This window comes from Mesoplodon bidens (assembly GCF_964165515.1).
Source record: "Mesoplodon bidens genome assembly, chromosome: 1".
NCBI classification, from domain to species: domain Eukaryota; kingdom Metazoa; phylum Chordata; class Mammalia; order Artiodactyla; family Ziphiidae; genus Mesoplodon; species Mesoplodon bidens.
This window is the reverse complement of record NC_138176.1, coordinates 197,239,186-197,262,610: the sequence shown is the minus strand read 5'-3', so window position 1 is coordinate 197,262,610 and position 23,425 is coordinate 197,239,186.

Below are 23,425 nucleotides of genomic sequence, written 5' to 3'. Positions count from 1 at the left end.
TTCAAGTGTACAGCACAGTGATTCAGTTATACATGTGTATGTATATCTGTTCTTTTCCAGATTCTTTTCCGTCATAGGTCATTACAAGGTATTGAGTCTAGTTCCCTGTGCTCTACAGTAGGTCCTTGCTGGTTATCTATTTTATTTTATTTTTGTTGTCATTTTTTAACTTTTTATTTCATATTGGAGTATAGTTGATTTACAATGTGATGTTAGTTTCAGGGGTACAGCAAAGTGATTCAGTTATAAATATACATATATCTATTATTTTTCAGATTCTTTTCCATTATAGGTTCTTACAGATATTGGATATAGTTTCCTGTGCTATACAGTAGGTCCTTGTTGTTTATTTATTATATATATATGCATATTTTAATCCCAAATTCCTAATTTATCCCTCCCCCCACCTTTCCCCTTTGGTAACCATAAGTTTGATTTCTATGTCTGTGTCTGTTTCTGTTTTGTAGATAAGTTAATTTGTGTCACATTTTATATTTCACATATAAGTGATATCATGTGGTATTTGTCTTTCTCTGTCTGATTTGCATCACTTAGTATGATAATCTCTAAGTCCATCCACGTTGCTGCAAATGGCATTATTTCATTCTCTTTTATGGCTGAGTAATATTCCATGATGTGTGTGTGTGTGTGTGTTGTGTGTGTGTATGTGTCTGTATACCACTCGTTCTTTATCCATTCATCTAACATATGATCATTCTAAGTTAAGTTTGCTCATGTTGAAATACACTCACCACCTTTCCTCTCTGATATTTTTTTCTGGGTCAGATTTTTTCATTTCTTTTTTTGTAACTTCTTTACAGATTACACAGCAGGGAGCAAATCTTTTAGAAAATGAATTACCTTACTTTTCTGTTAGGTATTTTCACAGAATTTCCTTTGAGTAAGATTTTATTCTTAAACAGATTTTTATCTTTCAAATATGTAGCTTTGACCTTGTGTTGGAAAGTTATCTTTAAAAGAGAACAAATGTATGACACCAAGTGGGGAAAGCAGGGGGTTGAGGGTGGGATGAACTGGGAGATTGGGATTGACATATATACACTAATATGTATAAAATAGATAACTAATAAGAACATGATGTATAGCAAAGGGAACTCTTCTCAATACTCTGTAATGGCCTATATGGGAAAATAATCTAAAAGAGAGTGGATATATGTATATGTATAACTGATTCACTTTGCTGTACAGTAGAAATTAACACAACATTGTAAAACAACTATACCCCAATTTAAAAAAAAATGTTCTCCTTCCACAGAGTAATTGTGCTATAAATCAATGATAAAAGAATACTTTGAAAATTCCCATATATTTGGACAGAAAGTAAGAAATGTACTTCTAAATAACCCATGGACCAAAGAGAAACCTTCTTACAGTAATTAGAAAATATTCTAACTGAAGACAATGGATAATTATATATTAAAACATATTAAACCAACTGGAGCTATGCTTGAGGGAAATCTATAGCTCTAAGTGCATATTTTAGAGAAGAAGAATGCTGCAAATTATTAATCTAAGTATACAACTCAAAAACTTAGAAAGATAAGGCAAATTAAGCCCATGAAAATAGAAGAAAATAATAAAGAGCAGAAGTTATGAAATAGAACAAATATGCACAATAGGGAGGATGAATAAAACTAAAAGTTAATTCTTAGAAAAGACTAACAGAATTGATAAATTTCTACTGAGACTGACAAGAGAAAAATGAGACATCACAAGTAACCAAAGTCAGGAATGATGAGAGATCTAACACTATAGACCCTACAGACATTCTAAATATCATAAAATGACACTATGAATAACTTTATGCCAATAAATTTGAAAATGTAGATAAAATGGATAAATTCCCAGGAAAATACAAATTCTTAAAACTTACACAAAAGGAAGTGCAAAAATCTGGATAGTTCTCCATCTGTCTAGAAACAGAAATCAAACCTATAATTAATGTCTTCACAGAGAATTTTATAAATCATTTGAGAAATTATTCTAAACTCACACAAAAACTTTTCCAGAAAACAGAAAAATTTTAAAACTGTCCCATTCATTTTATGAAGCCAAATACATGATGAGGACAGTACAAAAAAGGAATATCACAGGTCAACTCACTCATGATGAAAAAGTCTTAAACTAATTTTTAGCAAATCCAGTGATTTTTAAAAAAAGGATAATGCCTATATTAACGTTGGATTTATTCTAGGAAAGATGGTTGATTTAACAGTAAAAAAAAATCATCCAATATAATTCAACATACTATAAAATAAAGAAAACATGCTATGGATATTTCAACAGGTGCAAGAAAATCATCTTATATACTCAATATTCATTCATGATTAAAAAATGAACAAAAACTTTTTCTTTTTTTAATTTTTGAATTTTACTTTATTTTTTTATACAGCAGGTTCTTATTAATCATCAGTTTTATACACATCAGTGTATACATGTCAATCCCAATCACCCAATTCATCACACCACCACCACCCCCCCAAAAGCTTTTGGTAAACTAGAAATACAAAGGACTAGCATTAATTTTATTAAGAGTTTCTCAAAAAAACAAACAAAAACAAAACAAAACAAAAAACAACCTAAGCAAACATCATACAAAATGGTGAAATCTTGAAAGCTTTCCCATTGGGACCAGAAACAAGATAAGAATGACTGCTCTCAACGTTTTAAATTTATATCTCAGACTTCTATTCAATACATTACAGGAAGACATAGCTAGTACAATAAGGAAATAAAATAAACAAAAGGTATAAGGAAAGGAAAAGAAGAAACAAAATAGACATCATTTAGAAATCATCATTTTTCTTAAGCCAGGATTTATTTATTTATTTTTAAAATATATTTATTTATTTATTTTTAATTTATTTTTGGCTGTGTTGGGTCTTCGTTGTTGTGCGTGGGCTTCCTCTAGTTGCAGCTAGCAGGGGCTACTCTTCGTTGCAGTGTGTGGGCTTCTCATTGCAGTGGCTTCTTTTGTTGCAGAGCACAGACTCTAAGCACATGGGCTTCAGTAGTTGTGGCACGTGGGCTCAGTAGTTGTGGCTCACGGGCTCTAGAGCACAGGCTCGGTACTTGTGGCGCATGGACTTAGTTGCTCTGCGGCATGTGGGATCTTCCCAGACCAGGGCTGGAGCCCATGTTCCCTGCATTGGCAGGCGGATTCTTAAACACTGGGCCACCAGGGAAGTAAAAAAATCCAAAAGAATCTACAGAAAATTCTAATTAAGTGGTAAATTAGAAAGTTGCTAGATTTAAAGTCAAGAAATCAATTTTATTTCATTTTACCAAAACAAAATCTTTTTAAAAAAAGTATCATCTATAATAGCAATAAAAAATATCAAATTCCTAGAAATAAATCTACAAAAGATGTACAAGATGTACAAGATGTCTCCTAGAAAACTGTCATTGAAAGAATGAGGAATGGGAGATTGGGACTGACATATACACACTAATATGTATAAAATAGATAATGAATAAGAACCTGCTGTATAAAAATAAATAAATAAACAAATTAAATTTAATAATAGAGCATCACTACGATATCCAAGAAATGCATCTGTGATTGCTTTGAAGTAAACAAGAAAGAGAATGCAGGACAGAATAGGACCCTTGATTCTTAATGTCTTCAAAAATATTCAGAGAGAGGTGAGAGGGAGTGCACAGATCTAAAGTCAGAATAATGATTTTATGCATATTTATATAATTATTTCAAAGCCCTCTTGTAGAGCCGACCGTGTCTCTAGGCTATAGGTAGTGCCTTCAAAACATATTGAATAGCAGATGAAAGTGTAGGAAGAGATGGAAAGAGACAGTAGAAATTTTAAAACACAGATGCTAGAGAAGGTTCAGGGGAGAGCCTTAGGAAAAGGTGGGTTTCCTGGTGGTCTCTTTGTATTCTTTTACCTTTTAAGGTAAAAGCATTCTTTACCTTTTCTGCCTAATTGCCAAGAGGCCTTTTCAAATTTATTTGCGTCATCAACATTTTTTTAAACTTCTCAGAAACCCACTAAGTGGTGAACTCTGTGGTGTATAGCTGACCCACAGTATAATTAAAAAAAAAAAATTGGCCTTAACCTTGATCTATTTTGGCCTGTCCTCCACTTCTTGTCTGAGGATGTGGTATTTGCTGTTTTGAGATCCCAACCTCTCTTTGTGGCGATGGTGCCGCTTCTTGCCTTGGATGAATGATTTCATTCTCACCCTCCCCATGCTGCACCCTCTCCTGTGCTTATGCTATGAGTCACTTACATTTGTGTAATACCCTTGAATGACTGTTTTATCTGTACTATACTAGGTTATAAATTATACCCTAGAGGTAAGCCAACTCTTTTCATCCCATTTGTACATTAAGCATTAAATGCCTGGGAGGAAAGAGTTAAAGCAGATGGTCTGAGATCCTCTTACTCTTTTTTACAGATGATGAAAGTGCTCCCAGGAGAAAGAAAAGGAGGTAGGTGACTGCTCTCTGATCTCCTGGTCAACCTGACCTCTGGGTCATATGCTAGTGTCATTTGCTAGGAAGAAAAGCCCTTGACTCTGAGCTGCTGTTAGTAGGACACCCCTAGCTAAGGATCTCCTAGGAACGTAGAACCCAGGATTCGCAAGATGTGGCCTCCTGAGTAATGTAGGCGATGCCACTCCCTGGAGTTATTTCATATTTAAAACGTTCCAGCCGTATGAGGAACCCCAAGAAACTCACGTGGAGAATTCATCTATTCTGAGCCAGAGACTGGGGAGCTGCCATGGATGGCTCAGATGTCTCTCTGTTTTCTCTGAGCCTCGTGCTTGCCTACATCTTTGGAATGATTTCATAAAGCTTGCTATCAGATAAAATCTCTGATTCCTGTGAGTCTGATTTGACAAGCAATTCTGTGAGTCAGGTCAATGACCTAAATTGTTAAAGAAATGTTTGACTGTATCATCAGAGATGCCAGCAAACTCGGCCTACAAGGGAGTTCAGTCCAGGTCTCCCTTAGAGTCTCTAAAGGGTGAGTGTTGGGATGTGCTTCATTTGTGTCTCATAAGAGCCTGGTGGATTAATGTGTATGGCTCTGTTTCTACCTTGTGAATGTATAATGTAGAGCAGCTTGTTAAAACTGAGCACCCTCAGAGCCTCATTCTTGAATGAGGTGTAAAGATCACCAACAAAAGCATCATGGCGAGTATCACTATTTTCCAAAATGAAACTCTGGACCATCCATGCAAGACTTGAGAAAGAGGTGAAGAAACCTGGCTCAGGACCTCTGACCCTCCACTGATTCAGAGGACAGGACGTCAAGTCGGAGCTCAAAGGCTGAAGATGTTGGAAGCCAAGTCTTTCTCTGGAGAACACTGGGTGCTGTGAATTCCCACAGGGAAGGAAACACGTCTCCCTCAAGACTGGAGGGAAGGTTCACAGAGACCAATCAGAGTCTGGGAATCAAATGCTCATGCCTGAGGCTGCAGAGGACTGAGAGGGAGGTTGGCTCAGTGGTCAGAAGCCACACTTCCATCCACACCAGAGAGTTTCTCAGGACCAGATGTAGCCCACGTGTAGAGAGAGAGTGTGCTCGCCACCATTTCCACCTTCCAAAGGGTCAACTGGAGCGATGGGGCCAATACCTTTGGCTTTGGGTAGAGGAGCAAATCTAGCAACTCAGAGGAAACCATGTTACTTGTGTCCTAGGAATCGCCTTCAAACTTTGGATGGGAGTGGACTTGGGAAGAGCACACATAGAACCTGCTCTTGGGATTCAAACGCTTGCGATGCTGAGAAGACATCAAGACCAGCTCAGTGCCGGGCAAGTCCAATTTCCTGTTCCTTTAACTTTGCTCTTTACTAACCAAACTGCTCCCCGATCCTCACATCTCCCTGCCCCTTCCACCCAGAACAGGAGGGATCAGAAACAGCAGACACACTGGGGCCAAGGGTGGGGAGAAGCCAACCTGGAGGGAAAAGAACAAGAAGTTCACTCAAAGGTCCTTTCCTGCAGGCAGCTAGCGTGAAGGAGATAAATCCTGGGAAGGGGAGAATTCTAACCCTAAATTAAATTCTGAGTTTTAAAAAAATGGTATGGATCTTCCTCTATTCATTAGTGAAGTGCAGCTTAAGTGCCACAGTAACTAGAAGTGACCAGAGGATGTTTACACTTGGTGAGCCTGCCGAGTGTTCACCCAGGATCACAGCCCTGAAAGTGGATCCAGGGGAGCTGTGCTGATGCTGGGAGAGGAGCTGTCTGACCCTAACAGGGTTTTTTCCTGAAGGTCACCAATCAAACACATCCTCGTCATATTCCTCTTTCCATAAGTTTTGGCAGCATCGCTGTGATAAGAGAAACGAAATGTAAATGTAGCCATAGGGGTAGGGAGGGAGGCATAGCTGATACCTGCTGTGTCTGAAGGGCTCAAGGTCATGTCCCCATCCCGGGGCGAGGGGGGGCTATGCAATGATGCACAGACGTGGGCTCTAAACATCTGGGTCCCGCACCCCGTCGGGAGAGCTTAGAGGGTCGTCTGGGCCTCACAGCCCTGCCGGGGCCCACGGAGGCCTTTGCTGGGACTGCAGGGCACCCACCGCAGGTGGGCTTTCACAGGTGTCGATCACAAGGGCTCGTCCTCATGTGCCTCCTGCATCCTAACCTCTGCTCTCCATCCCAGGGCCAGACTCCCAGGAGCCCAGACCATGACCGTGACCATCCTGGTATTTAAATCAAGCTCAGGAATCTCACAAAGAAGCAGCAGGCGCGTACTATTACTTGATTCTTAGATGTCTTAAATAACAATTTGATTTATTCTAAGGATAGCATTTATTTTCCTAAATGTTTTCAAATACAATTCTTTAAGTCATGGAAGAAGCACTTTTTATTATGTGGTCATAAATTAGTTTATGAGGAAGTATTTCAGAGGAAAACGAATACTGTGTCATGTGAAATAAAAACATCTTTACTTTCATTGTCTTAAAAATACATAATCTCTTTCTGGGTATATACATTGTTTTGTTTCTTTTAGCCAGGATGTCCTCAACCCTGTCTGAAGTAAAGAAAACTGGGGAAAAAACTGGTTTACCCAAAGCCACTAGTAGAAAAATTGTCCAGGTAATTTTCTGAGGGTATATCAGAAATACTATGTGGTTGTTAGTAATAAAAAGCTGAAAATAGTGGCTTGTAAAAAAAAAAAAAAAACATACATAAACCTAATTAGATAGTTTTAATCATTTATAATTTATTAGTTCACCAGCTACAATTTGTTCTAATTTGCATTCCTTACATATATTTGTTCATTTTGGAGGATACATTTTCTTGTGATGATAATACATAGGTATCTTCCCAGAAGCACGCAAAACTAATAGACATCCATTCTTGCTTTCAAGATACAATAAGGCATTTCTCCTCATGTCTGTTGCATTTATTTTTTGGTTAAGTATTTTTCTATTAAGCTGAACCATTTGATTTAACTTTTCATGAAGATGACAGAAAATTTCAAACTGATTGCATGTTTATAAATGTTTACCATTTCCAAGACATTTCCTGAAGCCTACAAATAAGAGGCAAGGTAATGTTTTTCTGTGTTTTCCAGACTTGGGACAAAGAGGGGTGGGGAGGTTGGACAGGAGGGAGGAAAATAAAGAAGCACTCGAATAATCCTGAAGAAGAAAGACATTTACACACTCTTTATTTTGTGTCCAGAGTTCACAATATACAAAAACATGGAGCTTTTAAAAAATACGTTCTGATGCTTAGGAAAAGTACCATTTTATTTTCTAGTTAATGACGTGAATGACACATTTACTTTGTAGCCAAGAAGAATCACATCAACATCAGAGGAAATAGGGTTCTTTGAATAACAACTGCAACAGCAGAACAGTAGAGTAACTCAGAGTTTCCCTGACAGAGGCCGAGAGAAGAGCCTTCGTGTTGAGTTTTATTGATCTCTGGAACAGTAGCTCCCCCGAACTGAGGACCATAACGGAATTAAGGAAAGAGGTTTCCATCCTGGAGACCAGATGTTTGGAGGGCAGCCATCGTGAGTACAAAACGCAAGCCTGGCCCAGTGTTTTACTCCTCACTGGATTCCTGGCTCTTCTGACTCTCAGCAGTTCGTGAGTCATGACTGACCGTGTATAGGCACATCTGCAGGCCCTGCTTCTGAGAGGAATCTCTCCAGGGATCCCCGCTGCTTTCTTTCAAACACATCAAGGGGGAGCACACGTCAGACCCAGGAGCTACAGAAGCAGGGCCAGAGCAGCCCAGACTGCAGGGCCCTGCTTTCTCCCACACAGCTAAGGGTCAGGGTGACTGGGGGCCTCCAGTCACTCCAGAATTGCATCACGAGCCCCCGGGATCTCGAGAGCTTCCTGGGAAACAGAATGGAATTATGCAAAGGATGGCAGGACTTGGGGTCGGCAGCACTGGGTTTCAGTCCTGGCTTCCAAGCTGTCGTGTTGGGCGAGTCATCTAAATCCCCAGCCTCAGGTTTTCTTTTGGCAAACGAGAGCTAGTGCTGTAAACCTGTGTGGTGAGATGAGTGGACATTTCAAGGACAGCTGGAGTTTTATGTGAGATCATCCAATTTTAACTGCTCTGTTACATTTAACTTTGTAACCTTATACAATATACAAGGCATTGGATGAGACCCCTTCTCTGGGGCAGACCAAGCACCGTTCCATCTTTCTTCTGCCACCTTCTTTGCTCAACTCCTCAAAGAAATCCCGCTGCCAGACCTTCTGAGTCTCTGTTTTTCAGTCCTTCACACCCTACGCTCCGACTTTGGCTCCATTCCCTCATGAAGAGTATCTTCATAAAACCCCCTTAGGGGGCCAGGTCACCAAACACCGTGGATATTTTCTGTCTACACCTTCCCTGACCTGGAAGGGGGACCTGCACATCTCAGGCAGCCCTTCCATCTAGAACCTGCTTCCTGGGCTTCCTGGACACGGATCTCACTTCCTCTTATTCCTCCAGATGCCGTTTCCAGAATCCCTTTAGGAAGGTGACTTCCTCCTTCCTCTGACCTTTACATATTACATTTAAGGCTTCTTTCCAGCCCTTTTCTTTTCTCATCCTCTACTCTGGTCCCACAGGTAAATCGTGTCCACGCTCATGGCTCCACACACCTTTTATACAACTGATGATTCCCAGACGTATACCTGTAGACAACCAGAGTCAATTGCTTCTTAAATATCTCATTTTTAAACAATTCAAACTCAACACGCCTTAAAAAAAACTCATGATGTTTTCCCCCTAAAATCTGGTTTTATCCCAGAGTCTCACATCTCTATCTAGGCTCCTTATTATATATTAATATGTTATTAATTCTATTATGATTAATTATATTAATATTTGATACTATATTATATTATATATTATATCCAGTCATGAGAGCTAGAAACAGAGGGAGGAAGTACCACCCCATCTCTCTCTTCCCACCTTGAATTTCCAATCTCTGGGCTCACACACGTCTTAAGTCGCCTACGCTTCTCCGTCTGCATGCTGTTCTCTTGGTCTCAGCGACAATCCCCCTGTCGAGATGACCTTCTCCCCTTCAAAACATTTGACAGACAGATTGATTTGTCAAACAAAATCTGATGACGTCGTTTTCTTGCTCAAAACCATCCATGGATTGTTAACTTGGGGGGAGAGGGGGGAGGCTTTTTCAATCTTGTGGCTCTAAGGTGGGTTGATGACGCAGTCTGGGCTTCCCTCCCCTCAGGAGCTCATCTCTCCCTCCAGCCTCCAGCCCTCTTCCTGTTGCTGGAATTCACCAGGGCGTTTTCTGCCTCAGGTCCCTGACCTGCCCCACACACTTTCCTTCTGTCTGTCCTTCAGGTCCTCACTTCTTGAACTCGCCTTGCAGACTTGCATGCAGGCACGACTTCCACTGAAACGCTTGCTGAACCCCAGCCTTGAGCAGCTCCTCCTGGGTTTGCAGGTCTGTCCTTCCCCTTCCAGGCACTTGCCACCCTGTGTGATCACACTGATGTCAGTGTGTGGTGGCCGTACGCTCCCAGCTCATCTGGGGGCTCCACAGAGAGTGGTAATGTATACATTTTTGCTCATAATTATATTCCAAATGCCTAGCACGGTTCCTGGTATTTAGAGAAAAATTAGTAAATAGTGACTGAGGGAATGAATGCATGATTTTGAAGCGGCTTTACTTTCACAGTCTAATATCCTTTGTATGTTCAGAGATCACAAGGCCTTTTTTGTGGTCCATAATAATTACGTTGCCTCTCCCACCAGGCCTTGCAGTGTGACACCATCCAATCTGCTCTGCTGTCTGCCCAAGACACACAGCCCCTGGAGTGATGTCTATTTACACATTATCTCTGGAGAAGTTAGAGAATCCTTTATTTCTTTATTAAGGCACTAACCTCGCAGAAAGTGATGCACTGTGTAATTTCAGAGTCTGGAACAAGTGCCCTTGCTTAGGGGAACAATCATCAGGGCCCTTTATTTCCATCTTCTGTGTTTCAAATAAGCAACTTTCAAGTCTAGATGTTAATCCGATCTGCCTTGCGACAAATGCTTTGCACTCTGCCCTCTTTAATAGGTGTTTGGATGAAAAACTTTCATTTATACACAAACTTTTTTTCATAGAAGTTTCTAGGCTCTTGGAACCCCCTTATTACCTAGCGGCTCCCTCAGGTCACTTTCTTACAAACCTAGCTTGGATCGTTGGTCCATGACTTAGAAGACCCCTGACCATCACCTCAAAGTTCCTGCTTCCTTGTCTTTGTGTTACATTCTTACTGTAACTCCAACCTCTGTGTTTCGATGATGGTTGCCTTTGAGTCTCTGGAAGGACTCCTAGCGTGAATATCAGCGTGGCTTGAAAAAATGCCAATGCGTGGCCCCGGCTGACGCCCTTTTCATTGTAAAGCTTCCACTCCTTCCTTAAGATCCCGACTTGCTCCATCCTGCCCTCAGAAATACGAGAGGGTCACTTTTCTTCCTTACAAAGGAAACGACAACTAAACATGATTAGATTTCTTCCAGATTAAATACAAAGAGCCCTTCCTGGGATCTCTGTCCATCTCGAGATACCATTCTTACTTTGTCCTGTGTTAGGGAAGGGCCTGGTATTTGTACCCATTTCTCCATTTTATATTCTCTTCCCCACCAACTGCAATTCAGCTTCCCTGTGACTTTACCTTGCAGTGGAGGTTGCCTCTATCCCCCTAATTGCTGACTTCTAAGAAATGTATATATTTCTTGACCTCTGAACTATTGTTAACACCTCTCCCAGCCTTCTTTTTTTTGAATCTCTCCCTTTGTTTGAGATCTTTGATGTCGATTTTCTCCTAATTTTCTTTTTAACTCTCAGCCCCTCTGTCTCCTATAAGCCTCTCTCTTCTACCTTTTTTTTTTCTTTCTTTTTGACTGGTAGCCAAAAATTTGTTTATTTATTTATTTTATTGGAGTATAGGTGATTTACAATGTTGTGTTAGTTTCAGGTGTACAACAAAGTGAATCAATTATATATATATATTTTTTTCCAGATTCTTTTCCCTTATAGGTTATTACAGATTACGGAGTAGACTTCCCTGTGCTATACAGTAGGCCTTTGTTGATTATCTATTTTATACATAGTAGTGTGTATGTGTTAATCTCAAACTCCTAATTTATCCCTCCCCCAGCTTTCCCCTTTGGTAACCATAAGTTTTTTTTTCAAAGTCTGTGAGTCTGTTTCTGTTTTGTGAATAAATTCATTTGTATCATTTTTTTTAGATTGCACATATAAGCGATATCATATGATATGTATCTTTGTCTGGCTTACTTCACTCTGTATGACAATCTCTAGGTCCATCCATGTTGCTGCAAATGGCATTATTTCCTTCCTTTTTATGGCTGAGTAATATTCCATTGTATATATCTACTACATCTTCTTTATCCATTCCTCTGTTGATGGACACTTAGGTTGCTTCCATGACCTGGCTATTGTAAATAGTGCTGCAATGAACATTGAGGTGCATGTATCTTTTCAAATTATGGTTTTCTCCAGATATATGCCCAGGAGTGGGATTGCTGGATCATATGGTAGCTTTATTCTTAGTTTTTTGAGGAACCTCCATACTGTTCTCCACAGTGGCTGCACCAGTGTACATTCCCACTAGCAGTGTAGGAGGGCTCCCTTTTCTCCACACCCCATCCAACATCTATCATCTTCTACCTTTTGAAATGTGGAATTGCTGGTGCTCATTGTCAGCCGTCCTGCTCTCTCACTTTTGCAGAACCCTGCACCCTCCTCCCTTGGGTCTGGTGTTCCATCACCTGCACCCGTGGCTCTGCAGTGTGCTGGCAGGGCTTGCCCTCTGGAGCAGGCAGGTTCAAGAGAATTCTGGTGCTCCCACATCTTTGCTGAGTGCTCTGAGCAGGTCATTTTTGAAACTGGTTATTGTACTTTTCTTCCCAGAAGCATCGAGCAGCTTAAGTCTGCAGCTCCTCAGGGTGGAAACCAGATAACAGCTGTTCTAATATTTCTTTAATAACTGAGGGTACAAAATACACCCCAGACTTTGCCAATCTGACCACTTGTCCGAGCCCGTGATGCAGAGAAGCAGGATCCTCTGGCCCTGGGGGGTGGGGGGGGGCGGGGCGTGGGAGAGGAGGTGGGAGTCACCTGTGGATGCAGGGGCAGAAGTTCTGGCCGTAGCACCTGAGGTCTGGCTCTGGCAAGGAGAGTTTGGGGGTTTGTGGACAGCTCTGCCCTGGGAGCAGGCGGGCTGTCTCCAGGGGAAGTTGTCCTCCAGTGAACTCGGGGCCCTTTGTGGTTCGCGATGCTGATGCCAGGCCTTCCTGGAAGAGTGAGCAGCTAATTAAGAGCACTTGGTAAGTCCTCTTTCTGCTCAAATAGCGAAAGTGGCCAAGCACAGGAAGCTGTCCTTCCTCTCTGGTGCAATGAGAGGCTTCCTGCCCTGCTTGACGAGCCCAGAATAACCTTGCCTATAGGAGCAGACTTGAAAGGGGAAGGAAGATTCTCCCAACAATACCATTTCCCTAAAAACCCCAGCCACACCTTCAGATCTGGAAGTAGAATCAGTGCCCTGGGGTGGGTGTAGAGGCATTTAGGGAATAAAGCCTAGAAGGACAAGACTGGCTCACTTGAGGTTTGTGCAGCTTTGCTAATTCACATAACAAGAGCCTAGAGTTGAGGTGTGGGAGAGAGTCTATGGTGTCAGGTCAGGAGAGATGCTTAATCTTAAACTAGATTGAATTTACTGATACGGGTTCACATACCAGGACTGGGAGTGGTTCTAACTGTTTGCACTGTTCATTGACATCTGGACTTGGTGACCAATGCCAAAATAATTCCATGTGCCAGAAATACCTGGTATAACCTAGACTAGGGGTCAGCAAATTATAGCCCTGGGAGCCAAAGCTGGTTGCTGGCTTGTTTTTGTGATTTATTTATATTTTTTATAGCTCCTGAGTTAAGATGGGTTTGTATGTTTTAATTTTCTTTTTATTATTTATTTATTTATTATTGAAGTAGAGTTGATTTGCAATGTTTTGTTGGTTTCTGGATATATATATATATATATATATATATATATATATATATATATATATATATATTCTCCCTCAGATTCTTTTCTCTTATAGGTTATTACAAAATATTGAGCAGAGTTCCCTGTGCTATACAGTGATATCAGTATAAATGGTTATGCAAATATCTACATTATATCTTTGATTTTGTCTCTTAGTCTAAAATATTTCCTATCTCCCTTTTAAGAAGCAGTTTGCTAATCCCACACTAGGCTCCAAAGGAAGGGATCCCAAGTTCATGGCGATGGGCATGGTGGACTGGCTTTGTCCTCTACTACCTAATTACTTCCTGCTAAATTTGTCCCCCAAAGGGACTTTCTTCCTGTGGCCTGTTAGTGTGACTGGTATGTAACAGGGGCGGGGAGAACTGTGTCCAGAACACAGGCCGTGCCATGAGACTGTCATGTCCAACGATGAAGATTAATTAAAGATTACAGCATGGAGGTGGGACCTCTGCCCTCCGATCTCTGAGAAATAAGGGTCTGGGTTATTTTGCTGCGTAAAGGACCTGAATCTACTGAGAAGCCAGCTGAGGGCAAAGGCAACGTGGTTCAGAGAAAGAAGGAGACATGTTTAAAAGTCTAAGTGCAGCCTCGTGGCCACTTGCAGTATCTATACCTTCCCCTCTTTCGTGTGTCATGTACACATGTGAATATTCTAATGTCTCCCCTCTTGACCTCTCCCTGTTTTACATGTATATAGGATGTTTTGATGGTGGGAAACATTACATCCTGACCTGTAGTTTATAGAATATCAAGCAACAGGAGAGGATCATGGTGGAACCAGAAGAGAAATGGAGTGATTCAGAGATCCTGGACTTGGCTCTATTTGCTGTATGGATGAGATTTTGTAGTGTCTCCCTTTGGGGAGGGTGTATGGCAGTTTTCATTTGCAGAGTGATGGTTACATCATATTAAGAGGAATGTATTTCTTCTGGTTGTTTGCATACGTAAGTGAGAAAGAAACATCTATATATGAAGGAGCAGACACTGAAGGGCATTTGTAAGTTATCTTTGGCTGTCCAGCACTTTTGAACTCTTTCTTTGAGGGTGTTTCTTAATTTATAAGCTCATTCTTCCACAAGGTCAAAGGCACAGATTCACTCCCCACCACCCTGCTCTATTACTGGAGGGCAGGCATATTCCCTGACTCTGCAAACCACACAGACCCACTGGAGACTTTCATTTGGAAGCCAGTGATGCAAATAAAGAGGTGACATATGGGATCCATCATGCTGAGGGCCAGTACTTGCCCTTTCTCCAAAAGCGGCAGGGGTCCTACCAACAGCATCCAGGGCTCCATGTCCAAAGTGAGAGGTGCAGTTTTGTGTGGCTGGTCCCTGTGGTCCGGGCAGTGGTGTACCCAGGACAGAGTTTCTGCAGGGCAATTTATACTATTTCTGGCTCCAAAGTTTAGTCATCTTGCCCTCCTGGAGGATCTAGGAACTGTTTACTATTTTATTTAATGGCACCTTTCCTTGTGAAACTAGCTAGAGTCAGGTATGCATTTTTTTTTCACCTTTCAGAACACTGACTGTTCTATGACATCTTCTATAGCATGTCAACTACCAGCTTTTGCAGTGTAACCAATCAGTCCCAAAACTTGGGGTCTTAAATGAGCAATCATTTCTTAGCTCACTATTCTGCAAGTCCGAGGTTTTCTCTAGTTTCACCTGGGCTTGTCTACGTGGTTGCAGTCACCTGGCAGGTAAAAGAGGGGCTGGCTGATCTTTATGGCCTCATCACATAACTGGTGGTTGGTGCTGGTGACCACTGGTGCTGGCTGTCAGCACGGGGCGGGTGTGACCTGGGCTTAAGAGGTTAACCTCTTCTTCCTACATGAAAAGTGAAAGCAACTTTCAATCTTCTGCTCATGTCACACTTGGTAATGTCGCAGTGGCCACAGCAAGTCACGTGGCCAAGCCCAGATTTAATAAGTAAAGAAATAGAATCCACCCCTCATCAAGTCACATTGCAAACGGTGTGCAGATAGAGATGGAAGAATTGGCAGCCTGTTTTGCAATCTTGCTTACCAGCATGGGATGTTTTCTTTCTTTGTTTTTGTTTGTTTTTAAATGAAGTATAGTTGATTTATAATATTGTGTTAGTTTCAGGTGTACAGCAAAGTGATTCAGTTATATATACATATATATATATATATATATACATATTTTTTTCAGATTCTTTTCCCTTATAGGTTATTACAGATATTGACCGCAGTTCCCTGTGCTATACAGTAGGTCCTTGTTGTTTATCTATTTTATACATGGTCATGTATATATGTTAATCCCAAACTCCTGATTTATCCCTCCCTGTCCCCCTCTTTCCCCTTCAGTAACCGTAAGTTTGTTTTCTATATCTGTGGGTCTGTTTCTGTTTCATAAATAAGTTCATTTGGGTCTTTTTTTTAGATTCCACGTATAAGCGATGTCATATGATGTTTGACTCTGGCTGACTTCACTTAATCTGATCATCTCTAGGTCCATCCACATAATGTGGAATGCTTTCTGTGTATTCCATTTAACTCAGAATTTTGAATGAATCTCTATACCACTGAACATGTGTTTTCTCATCTAGATGTCTACTTCTCCTGAGTCTTGTTAGATAAATGCCAATGTAGGCTCGTTTTTACCGTTCAAGACTCCATTTCTTCATGAAATAATGAATGCATTGGGTTTTTTTTTATATCTCACTTCCCAAGAAATGTTGTAGATCGATTACTTGTAGTGCCTATTCCATTGCATTCCATCATTAAAGGTCCTAATCGTTAAAGGACAGCAATTACCCAGAGAATGGAGATCTCTTTGGGTCCAGCACAATGGTTAGACCTAAACTGCTAAACTGCTACTAAGTCAGGTGAGTCCCACGCTACTGACTTCCTCTCTTTGGAGTTCATTAACCATGACACATGTCCTGGCAAATCTGTCTGCTGAACTGCAGGACTTGTAGGTTTCTGGGAAGTCTTTCTATGCTGAGGCCATCGTACCTATGGGAGGGTTAGACCTTTTATGTGCTTCTCAACGTGTTCCTACAGATTCTAAGCAGTAGCAGTGGGCTAGAGATTGTGACTCTAGAATGTTTCTGAAGCATGTTCTAATCACCATAATGATCCCTGCCTCTCCTTCTTCTTAATAAATCAGAAGAGAGTATAAAAGTCGAGCCCGTTGGCACACACCAGTCCAAATTATTTGGATAGCCGTGGCTTCAGCTGAATCTGCTTTTTTGCCTAGATGGAGTTCAATGTTTTCTATTTTACTTCTTCTTTTAGAAAAGTGAGAAATAAATCATCCATTTCATCCAGTTCATTTCTTCTAAGAAGCTGGACAGCCTGCTCCTAAGCTGTTTACTTACTCTTTATCCTTTCCCTGAACTTGTTGAAGTTGGTGGAATACAACCCTTTCCAAAGAATCAAACTAAAAATAAGATTTCATGGATCCTGGCTTCTCTCTTATCCCAAACAAAGATGAAAAACTGTTCAGAACTCAGAGGGCTGTGTAAGGGACTTTCCCATTATCTCAGCGTAGCCAAAATATTTTGTTCTTTTCCCTTTCCCCTTCCCCCAACTTTCCTCCAAATCTGAGCCAAATCAGATAGTCGTGGGCAGGGAAGATCTCCTTTCCTCACTCTCTTTGCCGTAGGAGGATGGAAAACGCTCTCTTGGTCAGGTTTGAGCTCCTGGCAGCTGCCGTGTTGTCAACAATTAGGGAAGAGTTTGAACTAAACGTCGGGATGCTGAAAGTTTTTGGATTGGGGGTTTGATGTTATGAAAAAAATCCATCTGGTCCGATGCAGCGACATATTGTTTAATCTAGCAGGAATGCAAGCAGGTTGTCCTGCGTGGAGCATTTTGGAGTGCTTGGTCTTTTTTTGTGGTCAAGCTTACAGCAGTTGCTCTGTGTAATTCGAGAAAGGCCTGTCTGGGGACCCAGTTCTCTGGTGCATTTCAGTGGAGTCTGTTTCAGCCCTTAGGCAGATTCTGAAGAGATTTCTCCAATGAATAAAACCGTGGTTAAGTTTCCTGGTTTCTTCTGTAGACTCTGAATTGTTATACCCATCTTAAGCTAATCCTCTTTCCTAATAAGATTTCGAATATTTGGTTCAGGAATCATTTTCACACACACCCCATATGACCTTAATATGGAGATTCATTTATTTTACTCAGGCAAAGTCATTTTATTGGTGGAAAAAAATATTATTTCTTATAAAAAACTATTTTTTTTACCCAAATTGACCAATCTTTCTATTTCTGCTCTATTATTTAACTGTGTCATTTTAATTGTTGATAAATATATCGTATAGAACTGACCAATTAATACATACTATCTTTAATTCTTTTAATTTAAAAATTATATTGAGTTGGAAAATATCTCTTCTAAAACTCTGAAACTCATTAATTTTTGAGTCTTTATTAATGAGAGAAGCATTGCTAACCTTATTCATAGGGGAAATATCCTGCCTAGATTAATACATCTTCAGACATAACATGGGATTTGTAGGAGCCAGCAGACAACAAATTATAGTGTGAAAAACAACCCTAACCCTAACCTTAATATATTTATTCCTTGATCTTCTGAACTATTTTACTTTTCCTACCATTAAAGTCATAATATCACTGGGATACTTGGTTCTTTATAATTTCTATGAGCAAGTTATTTTGTTGGACAGCATCAGTCTTCATGTGTTTAGTTATGGTTTCTATTGTAGTTTAGGGCATAGACTAGATAATGTCTGTTTTCTGAGGCCATTTAAGTATGGCTTAAGAATTGGATTAACTATTTTTTAAAAACTAAGCAGGAAATTTCTGCCCACTTATATTTGACTCTATATCATTCTCTCTGATTATTTTTCTAATAATCTGGTATTTGATAGTTTTATTTGGTTTACTCATTAAACAACCTTAATTGGTTTGCCCTTCATATGACTGTCTGTGTTGGTTCATATTACTAAAACAGTAAGATCAAAGTCACCTGCCAGCTTTTCCTGAAGTAAGTAACTTTCAGATGTTTTTAGATTCTTTATTACTGGGTCTTCATACCAATGGCCAAAGAGGACATTGTGGAATGTCTGAGGATCCATTTCAGCTGTGACTATGATTTCTGGTTCCTATATAACCAAAACGTTAAAGCACAGAAAAGTTAGACCAATATTATTCTTTGATCTCTCTACTTCTGCTACAGTAGTATGCAACAAGATGAAACACATAAGCTAATGGTTACTCGAAAATATTTAGAAGTATCAGATGTCTGCAGAGTTTCTGAGAAACCGAAAATCTGAAATGGAAGGCTCGCTGTGTCTTACAATGTTGAAAAAGAAAGTGTATTAGTGTAACAGTAGCTTTAGGAAGGCTTGATTGAGGTTAATGGTGGCTGCGTTATGCAACTTCACCTGCCCAAATTTATCTTTTACCCATTTTAAAACAAACGTTTCCTTATAATACATTCCTTGCTGCTGTCGGTGGACCACAAACTCCTCCAGCTTTAAACCTTAGATCTGACCTTGATTCTGTGACTTCCATTCATGAGATTTGTCGTAACATCGGTTCTTGTTCATTCCTGTCTTGAACTGTGTTTTAGAACCTCACTTCCCTTCCTCTTGTCACCATCCACTCAGAACTCTGTCAGGCCCTGCATCTGTCAGCATCTCTCCATCACTCACTCTTCTGTCTTCCTTGATCACTCTGTTTGTACCCTTCGTCCAGTTTGACCTTCCTAGAACATTCTTTGATTACACCACTCCACTGGAATGTCAATGTTCGACTCTTTTGTCCCCCTCTTTTTTGCCTGATAGACCCCATTAGATGTGAAGCTCCATCAATTTTACTTTTTTTTAATTTAATTTTTGTTTTATATTATAATTGATTTGCAATATTGTATTAGTTTCAGGTGTACAGCAAAGTGAATCAGTTATGCATATACCTATATCCATGCTTTTTCAAATTCTTTTCCCATATAGGTCATTACAGAGTATTGAGTAGAGTTCCCTGTGCTATATAGCAAGTCCTTGTTGATTATCTACTTTATATATAGTAGTGTGTATATATTACTTTATTCATGAACGTCTTCTACCAAGCGATCATATTTCTCTTTCACACCACACAGCCTGTCAGATTAATCTTTTCAGTCAGTTATGATAATATGATTTTCCAGTAGACACTCATAGTGTGTGTCCCATTATCTGAGGCATAAAAGGCACCTGCAAAGGAGGTGGAGGCCTGGACCTGCTTCGCTGAGTGTGTGGTTCACGGCTGCCCTTGCAGACTGAGCCCTCGAGGCAAACTACACACTCAAGTTTTTAACCCTGCTTTCCCACCTAAGCATTTTCACTGGGCTGTTTCCTCCCCTTGGAATGAGCTTCCTTCTAGTGCCAGATATATTTTTCCTTTTAATGTATATAAACCATCACCCTTCATACGGTGTCCCCTTATCTTCAAACATCTCTACGTTTTCTGAAATCCCATGATATTTATGTTCACAATGATGATTTTCTATCTTCTATCATAGATTTTTTTTGATTATATCTTTCCTGTAAGCTCCTAGTTGTTAGGGTTTGGGGTATTTAATCTGCTTTCTTTTTTATAGTTCTTATCACAATGCATTGACTATGATAGATATGAAATACATTTCATGGAGTTTTTGAATTAATATTGCACAATGCCTCTCCACTGCCAATAAAGTTGATTTCATTTCTATGTTATTTTATTTTTAATTGAAGAATAGTTGATTTACAATGTGGCATTGGTTTCAGATGTACAGCACAATGATTCATTATACATATAAGTATATCTTTCTTTTTCAGATCCTTTTTCCTTATAGTTTATTACAAATATTGAGTAGAGTTCCCTGTGCTATACAGTCGGTCCTTGTTGTTTGTCTATTTTCTATATAGTAGTGTGTATATGTCAATCCCAAACTCCTAATTTATCCCTACCCTCCACCTCTCCCCTTTGGTACCATAACGTTGTTTTCAATGTCTGTGAGTCTATTTCTGTTTTGTATGTAAATTCAATAGTATCTTTTTTAGATTCTGCATATAAGTGATATCATATGGTATTTGTCTTGCTCTGTCTGACTTACTTCACTTAGTATGAGAACCTCTATGTCCACCCATGTTGCTGCAAATGGTGTTATTTCATTCTTTTTTAATGGCTGAAAAAAGTTGATTTCATTTCTTCAAGGCCACTTGGATTCAAGTCACCTCTTCCACTTCACTTTTTTCTCCCCTTCAAGAGAGATGATTTTCTACAATTAGCAAAGCCTACTAGTCTCACTGCCCCCTGTTTTCTCCACTCTTACTCCTGCTTGAAGCTTTGCATATCCTGCATGTAAAGTGCTAGCATCCTATGTTCTTTTAGGAAGCATTTAATAAAAAGTAGGTAAGGTAACTGTTGGTGAGATGCCTGGGTTCAATCCCAATCCTGCTGCCTGGGAGCTGGTTAATAATTACCCAACATCCCTAAACTGTAGTGTTTCCTTTGTCAAAAGGGGAAATTCATAGTATCCACATATTATAAAGGAAAACCATTTAGCACAGTGGTTGGTGTACACTGATAATAAATAAATGTTGACTGTTTATTCTCTTGGCTCTTTTCCTCCTCTTTATTTTTTTCCTCTATCTTTATAAGAAAGAAAGATTAAGAAATACTCATCAATACTATGTTCTGAGCCTTATTTTATCACTAGGTGAACAAATATGAATAAGCCATGGTCCCTGCCCTCACTCCCATCCCTCATTTTTAAGGGCTTATATCCTCAGTAAAAGATGGGCAATATTAAAAATCTAAAAATAGAGCTACCATATGATCTTGCAGTCCCACTCCTGGTTATGTATCTGGAGAAAAACATGGTCTGAAAGGATACCTGCACCCCAATATTCATAGCAGCACTATTCACAATTAGCCAAGGCATGGAAACAACTTAAATGTCCATCGACAGAGAAATGGATAAAGAAGATGTGGTACATGATACAATGTACACTTCTGATACAATGAAATATTACTCAGCCATAAAAAGAATGAAATAATGCCATTTGCAGCAAAATAGATGGACCTAGAGATTGTCATACTGCATGAATTTGGAAGAGAGAAATAAACATTTGGAAGATTTAATTAGAACACTGAGAGAGAGAGCCAGAAAACCAAGACCAAGAAGTCATCTGAAGTCCATGACTGTGGTAGGTCACATTGATGATTGTTATAAAGAATGCTCTATTTCCATGTAATTTGACAATGACACAAGATTAAATATGAGTTCCTAAAGTTAAAAAAAAAAAGATGGACAACTAAACGTTTGTAAAAGATGGGCTTGAACGGAGAGATGCTTACAGGTGTGTATGTAGAAGAAGTTAAGGGGAGCTTGAAATATAGGAAAGTGAAAGAGTTTCTCTTTTCTTTGTGCTGCAGGTGACTGGAAAAGTTTATGTACACCCTGAAGTTAAAAGAGCTCGGTTTGGACAGAAGCACAGAGGAAAGTCAAGGGGAGTTGGAGGAGTGTGTTATGATGAACAGGTAGGAGGGATCCCAGGCCAATGTGGAGACCACAGCATCCACGTTGTGGACGCCCCCCAGCAACCACAGGGGGCGCGACCAGCCTCAAATAATGAGGGCAGTGGGGAGAGCACAGGGTGGGAGCTCTGGGTTTGGTGGCAGTTCTGGGGGATTGAGGCATGTGTCAGGGAAACCTGGCGTATTAGTTGGAACAGGAAGACGATTGAGTTGAACGCGTGTTTCTCGAGTCCCCTCTGTGCTCTGGGGGCTGCATCACCACAGTGTGACCTGTGCTGGAGTCGAGGGGGTGCTCAGTGCAGCCTGAGGGTTAGGGAGGATGCCCTGGACAAATGAGCTGGAGCTGGCTGCCCAGCAGGCCGTTGGGGGGCTGGAGGTTCACACTAGGGGCCCCAACTCACAGTGGCCCTGGGAGACAAGGGAGGTCGCTGGGGTCAGGATGATGCACTGTCACCACGGATGCTGCTGGGTTTTGACAGGGATAAAGTTTATCCTGTGAGCCAGGTGATGAACTCCTGTAGGAGAGGAACTTAGAAATTGAGGAGGAAGCATAACAAATTATAGAATACGGCCACATGGCCAGGGCCTCAGAAGAGGGACTCTTTTGGGGAACTCCTGGCGGTCCTGTGCTTAGGACTCGGTGCTTTCACTGCCAAGCGAGGGTTCAGTCCCTGGGCGGGAAGCTAAGATCCCACAAGCCATGTGGCATGGCCAAAAACAAAACAAAACAAAAAACCACAACAAAACAAACAAAAAACAACAAAAAAAGATGGGCTTTTTTTGTTGGAGGGAGTGTGGTGGACACTGATTTTGATTGACGTTGGACGTGGACGTTGATGTGGATGTTGATTTTGGTGCTCAGAGCGATTGTCCTTCTTTCCTGTGACTGAGTGTAGATCCTCAAAGATGCTCTGAGGAACTGCCTTCTTCTCCTTTCCCCGGGCTCCACGCTTCCTGTGGAGTTTGGTCCAGGGCGGATTCTCCGCATGCATGTGTACTCAGGCCCAGCGCGTTCTTGGCTGTGTCATCACTGGGACTTTTTCCCTTTTCAAAGCTGTGACCTTCCCCAGACATTGACTGAAGCCTCCTAGTGTATGGAATTTAGCACTGCTCACCTGAGCCTTTTACTCACCTCCACCCCTCCGAGCAGTTCAAAGAGTGCCTGCAACCAAGCCAGCGATCAGCAAGCAGCAGACGGGAGAATCAAGGCAACTGAGAAGCCGAGAAGACAGAATTAACCCGACATCAGGTAGAAACAGGGTTAGAATGAAAGGGGAGATTCACATTCTAGGAGAGCTTTACAGAATGACTGAGTTGGAAAGAGGCCCAGGTTGTTTTTTCCGGCAAAGTGAACAGTTCTAGGATCAGTGTTGGCCCTTGCA